General features: G+C 49.4%; 1 protein-coding gene across 1 annotated transcript in view; it reads right to left on the minus strand.

Moving 5' to 3' along the window:
- Positions 1 to 3,198, minus strand: part of C11H1orf21 (chromosome 11 C1orf21 homolog) — a 101,754-nt gene extending 98,556 nt beyond the window's left edge. The window contains exon 1 of the mRNA XM_063165460.1: positions 3,128 to 3,198. The gene's annotated coding sequence lies outside the window, so the exon portion shown is untranslated. The remainder of the gene's footprint in view (positions 1 to 3,127) is intronic.
- Positions 3,199 to 6,701: the final 3,503 nt, after the last annotated feature.

Below are 6,701 nucleotides of genomic sequence, written 5' to 3' on the forward strand. Positions count from 1 at the left end.
TACCTATTCCCTGAAGTACCTCTTTGGATTCCAGTGTACCCAAAATGTGCCTGGGTACATTTATCACAAATGTTATGCAGCACACAGAGTAGCCAGCGGCACAGTGATAGACATTTGCAAGTGCCTGTGAAATCCCTTTGCAATTACATACCTGGTTATATAGAATTAAACACAGCCAGCAAGGAAATAAATAACAATAATAATAAACTCTGGAGTATTTTTGGGCATGTATTCAAAATGTAGCCCTGTTTCATCCCCTGCTAGATTAGAGGATGGAAAAGCAGGATCCTCGAGGGTCCTTTACCTTTCCCTGAATGAGGGGAAGATTGGAAGGCTCAAGCTCCACACCAACACAAAGGCCTCTGGAAAACTGACTGCAGGAGTTGCTTACTCCTCCCTTCCCCCAAACATTTGATGCCATCACACCCTATATTTTCAGAACAAGTTGCCCTCCTGGAGCAGCAGAGCCCAGGCGAGCCCACCATGGTGCAGCTGCAAATGGGGGTCCCAGCACACACCTATGGAGAGGTCTGTGCTGACCAACACCTCCCTCTCCTCCCCACACTCTGGATACTTCCCCACATCCCAGCCTGCCCCTTCCCTCTCAGCTCCTGCCACCTCCAGCACAGTGGCAATGCCTGCGTGTCATTGCCTGCTTGCTGAGCAGATTCAGGGAGACAAGCCCTGAGAACCTCTCCTGCAGCAATGCCACCGCCACAACAGTGACAAGAAACAGCCAACTAATAATGGACCAGTTGAGGGGCTGCCAGCTTCAGCAAACATGGCTGGAATTGTATTTTTTGTTTAGTTCAGGAAGCTTCCAGTTGAGCATCAGTCAGCTTGCTTGACCCAAGCCCTGGACTGCAGTAGCCCAGAGGCTGCACAGCACCCCAGGCACCAGCGGCTGTGCACAAAGATTTCCAGGAGGCCTTGGGTTGTCAACTAAATGAAGCCAAAAGTAAGTTTGTCCATGCGTGCAGGCAGCACCTAAGGCGCTGCAGAAGCTCTTGGAGCACTGACAATCGATAGTAAGTACATCATAATCCCAAAGAGATTGCTGAAAATTTGTTTAGTACATTACTGTGTCCACTCACTGTGTTTCCACCCAGCATTTGCAACACGCCAAGTGCAGCAGATCTGCCCGATGTAAACAGCTGCACTAATCCACGCTGTTCTATAGATCGTGTTTACCCAAGGCTGAATGATCATTTCAACCTTTGTTAATCTGATTGCATAACAAACCACAGCAGCCTGAAATAACCAAGCTGCTCTCTCCAGCACACATTAGTTGAAGTCAGTAATTTCAGCACCCTGTTTCTTCTCAAAAACGGACCAGACCAGATCGTGGAGAAAGAAGAAAACAAACCAAGTACCTGGCCACTGCTTTCACAGCCAACCACCAGACACATCACAGCACGCAGATGCCACGGGGCACATTCACACCTGGAGCGGGCTGGGAGCACAAGGCAAAGCAAAATGTTCCCAAGCCCTGAGCTCCACTGCGCAATTGAAGCACATTCTGCTGGAGCTCGCTCACAGCTCGGCGCAGGCTCGCGAGCAAACCATACAGCGTGGATTTCCAAAACATGAAATTGCACGTACATAAACAAAGGCTGTAATTTACACGGCAAGATCCTATGAAAGCTTATCTAGCACATGACATCACACCCATAAATTACAACTTAAAACACCTGTGCCAAACTGCTCCCACCCCGAAATGAACGTGATTAATATCATCTGCTCGTCCATGCCCATGCCTCTTGGGAATAAGCACACATGAAGTACCTCCCAAGACAGAGTAGTATTTAAAGATTCTTCAGACAATGAGAAGATTTATAATTATTATTGCATTGCATCATCACAAAGCCTTAAACAAATCAAGCCATCTCATCATATGACACCTAAGATAATACAAGGTTAAACAGCATCAAGCAGTATTGGCTAACTTCACTTGTACAGAAGGACAAATACCCCTACAGCCCCTGGGCACGGGGATCTTCAGCCTCACAGCTATTATTAAACAGCAAGTTAGACAAGCAAAATCAAAACACACAGATTTCTTTGAACAGGCCCAGAATCAGAATCTTTCCATTAAAATCCAAGCAACCAGGGTGTAGGGAAAGTGAAGGGCAAGCGAATGGGGAACTGACTAAGGTAAGGGATGTGTTTCAGCATCTCTCAGCTTTAGTTCGCTGGTCCATAATCAGCTTGGGAGAAATCAAGAGGCGGTATCAGGAGCTAACATTACACTGCCTATTGATCACAGTCAGCTTTCCACAGCACACAACAAAATTCCTCCTCTGGACTGATGATAGCCGAGGAGGCTGCCTTATGGCACAACTGGCAGACAAGACAGGCATCAGCCGACTCTCTAACCAAAACACGCCTGAATACCTTTGTAAGGCAAAACCAGCCAAGTATCTCCGCTCCAGGCATAAATATCTGCTCCTCCGAGTCCGCAGCTCCCCACAAATAATTACCAATTATCGCCGTGCCCCCACGCTCCGCCCGCGCCAGGGCACTGCCCCCGCAGCAGGCCGTGCGCCGGGAGCGGAGCGGCTCCGCCGGCTCTGTCCGCGCCGGCTCCATCACGCTCTGCCCGCACCGAATCCCCATTTCTGCGCGTTATTACCAATCTGACATCACCCCAGAGCAAGCACAGTCTGACATCTACAGTTAACTCGGCGATGGTGTAAGTGCCGCCCGGCGCACGGTGAGCCCGGTGTTGCAATACTCTGCTGCCGAGCATCGAAAAAGAACGTAAATAGACACGGATATGGACACGCAGCTATACGTACAAACCCGCCGGAGAGCGGCTGGCAGGGCTCGCTCCCGCCCCGGCCGTGCAGCCGCAGCCGAGCCCCCCGCTGGCGACGGCCCGGCAGCGCCGGGGGGGCTCCGAGCCGCCCACCCGCAGCCATTTCCCCGCCGCGGCCGCGGGTCCGGCGCTCCCGGCGAGCCCGCTCCGCACAAAGCCCGCCGGGCCATGAATAAAACATCGCCCGGAGGCGGCGGCCAGGGGGGTCGGCATACGAGAAATAAGGGAATGGAAAGGGGAGCAGGGGAGCGGAGGATGGGGGGCTCCACCCCGCCCCTGACCCGCGCTGCCCCGGCCCCGGGCGCTCACCTCGGCAGCCGCGCTCGGAGCGGCTCCCCCGGGCCGGAGCGGGCGGCGGGCGCGGGCGGCTGCGGCTCCCGGGCGGTGTGCAGCGGCGGCGGGCAGCGGAGCCGAGCCGAGCCGAGCGGCCTCTCGGGGAGCGGGCGGGGCGGAGCGGGGGGGGCGGGGCGGAGCGGGGCCGTCACCGTGGGGAGGAGCCGCCCGCGGGCTGCGGGGTACCGGGAGTGCCCATCCCGCGCTGGGATCCCGGGGAACCGGGAGTGCTCATCCCGCACTCGGACCCCGGCTACCGGGAGTGCTCATCCCGCACACAGATCCCACGGTACCGGGAGTGCTCATCCCGCACTCGGACCCCGGGTACCGGCACCGCTCATCTCGCACTCGCACCCTGGAGTACCGGCACGGCTCCTCCCGCACTCACATCCGCGGTGTCGCGGGGCAGGGGGTCTGAGCGGGGAGGAAGCAGATGCCCGGTGAGGTTACAATACACAAATGCGGAATAATGGAATCGGTGGGGGAATGAGGGACCTCTGGAGATGGTGCAGTTCAAATTCCCCCAAGGCAGGGTAACCCGGAGCAGGTGAAACAGGTGGGTTTGGGATATTTCAGAGTTGGAGATGCCACACCTTCCCTGGACAGCTCTTCCAGGGTTCTGCCACCCTCCATGCAAAGAAGTTCTTCCCCATAGAAGTGGAGGGTAAGCTCCAATCTCTGTGCCCATGGACAGGACCTAGGGAGCAGCTGGAGCTGTGCCAGGGCCGGTCAGGCTGGAGCTCAGGGAAAGGTTCTTCCCCAGAGGGTGCTGGCACTGCCCAGGCTCCCCAGGGAATGGGCACAGCCCCAAGGCTGCCAGAGCTCCAGGAGGGTTTGGACAATGCTCCCAGGGATGCACAGGGAGGGATTGTTGGGGTGTCTGAACAGGCGCAGGGGCTTCATTGGATGACCATGTGGGTTTTTCCAGCTCTGGATATTCCATGGTTCCATGTTGTAAACTTCTTGTGTTTTAGTTTTTGTCCATTGCTCCTTGTCCTGTCACTGAGCACCACCGAAAAGAGTCTGGCACCATCCTCTTGGCACCTGCCTCTGGGATATTTATGTGGCTCTCAGACACAGCCCCCTGTGCCTTTGGTGTCCATGCCCCACTCAGTAGGAGAACAGCAGAGTGCTTCTCTCCCTTAGCATGGAAGTTGTTTTCACAGGAATGCAATGCCTATCAGCTCTATGGCACCATGCACCCAAACTTTCACTGGAAACCTGTGTTCTTCTGTTCACAGAGGCAGAGTTTTTCATGAAAACAACAGAAAAACTGGAGATGGAGGTGAGGCCTGTTTGAAGATTGGGTTATAAAAGCTGTCTCAGACTATTCCTGCCAGGAAGTGCTACCATGTGAACTAGAAAGACTCCAGCAAGCCTACATCCTTTTCATCACTTACAGTTTTAGTATCATCCAATAAACCAGGCAGATAAGTTTTCATCTAAGGACATTTTTCCTTCACCAGGATGAAAATGCTGAAATAAATAACAGTTTGTTTGCCAAATCCTTGGCAAGATCCCATTTGAAGTAATTTCTACTTCAACTTTCTAGCAATTAATTATTTTTTGCTGCACTTGAAATCACTACCAGAAAGGTGCATATAAACAACATCAAGACATTCCAGAAGAGGGAATATTTTCAACTCTAGGTTGATAACTGTGAAGTTTGGCCAACTTTGTTTTTCTGCAGAGAGCCTGATACTGTTTCCAAAGAAAAGTGCTGCTTTTACAGAGAAACATATATAATTGCTATGCCTCTATAAACTCTGCTTCCAATAAAAATACCCATAAAAGAACAGCAGGAAGCAAACATATTTTGTTTAGCTTCCACAAACAAACCTCCCTGATGTTTTCCTGATGATGTGTGCAGCTAGTTAACATTCATAATAATTATTTACATGAAAATCCATTTCCTTATGCACAAATTTGTTGATGGAGTCTTTGTCTGCCACTCTCGTGTAGTCAACAATATGTTTAAAAGAAGAAAAAAGTTATTTCCCCGATTTCTGGTGTTTGTTTTACTCATTTCTGAGATGAGACAGTGCATACTGGAGAGCTATTTTTAGAAGCTGAAAAATGATAAACAGTGTAAACAATTTCTGATATCTAGGACAATTTTGGTAGTAAGAGTACCATCAGCTGGGCCTGTGCTCTGTCCCTGCCTAGTGATGCTCAAACCAGGTATTAGTTGGTTAACTCACAAATAAATTATGGGTTTAATATCAAAACCAAGTGCTGGGGGGTTGTTCCTGCAGGAGGAGGACAAATTTCATCCTGACTTTTTTTGTACATGAGAACAGAAATTGGCTTTCCTTCTTCAGTTCTCCTGCTGCTGTGGGGATGAATTGACTCAGATCTGGGAGAGTCATGGACTAAAAGTAGGCAGAGACAAATATTCACAAAGATGAAATTTTCATTATTTTTATAATAATAAGCCCCTCAAAACTCTTGGAAAGATGAAAGATGAGGAATATATTTGAGTATGGAAAGTCAATGACTTGTACCTGGTTGTCTTCTTTTGAAAGCAGCTCCACCTCTGTGCCAAAAGAAAAGAACAAGCCTCTTAAGATAACAGGTAAAACAGTGTAGAAGCACCAATTTGGCCTATTTATGAGGGGAAAAAAGATTTGGCTTTCATCACAGTACTGCAGTGCAATCAGTGTGTGCATGCCTTGCATGTTGTCTGAGTTATATCAATACAGCAATGCTAATGAGACTCTGTCTTCCCCTAAAAATGGGAATGCAGTTCATTGTTTATGCCCAAAGTATATGTATTGTACCTGTGTCCTACTTGTTATGGGTGAAAAATAGACCATTTCTTGGATCAGGTAGCTGCTAACAGCACAACTGTCCATGTTTCAAGCTGAAAACTGTCTCAAATGCCTAAGTTACCCTGTTTATTTTCTGATGATTTCCTGATACTTCAGTGAAGCTCTTCCCTTCAGAAATGGGAGAAATGAGAGCAGTCATGGCTCACCTTATAAAAGAATAAGTGAAATTGCTGCACATTTTTCCCAATTAACAGGAGTTCAGAAGGAAAACTAAAATGTTGCACAAGCTGCTGCCAGAAACAGTTTAAGGATTTTTATTAATTGTTATCACCTCGACCCTGGCTATAGTAAAGCTCACAATGACAAATTCATTTCCCTTTCAAATGTTGTAGTCCCAAAACATTGAACAATTTCCTAACTGTGTTGATATTCAAGGATTTTTGTAAACATAATCCCCAGGGTTGGAAAGTATGGTCACTGTGCATGGACTCTGACTGCCAGGGTGATGTGGTTATTCCTCCATCCCCCAGGACTGCTGGAGAAGCCAAGTCATGGCTCACATTGCTGTTGCTGCTGGAGAAAGCATGAAGGACACAGAAAGGCATGAGCCCTGCAGATGCAGCTTCCTCCCATGGATTTTGCATGTTCTATAAAATTTTAGGATGTCAGGTACCAAAATTTTTTATAGGATGCCAAAGTCATTGAGGTGAGTTTGATGCTGCAAACCAGCGAGCTGCTCTTTGAGCTGCTCTGCTGCTTGACAAGTGACACAGGAACAG

The sequence above is a fragment of the Melospiza melodia genome, chromosome 11 (assembly GCF_035770615.1).
Source record: "Melospiza melodia melodia isolate bMelMel2 chromosome 11, bMelMel2.pri, whole genome shotgun sequence".
Classification (NCBI taxonomy): Eukaryota; Metazoa; Chordata; class Aves; order Passeriformes; family Passerellidae; genus Melospiza; species Melospiza melodia.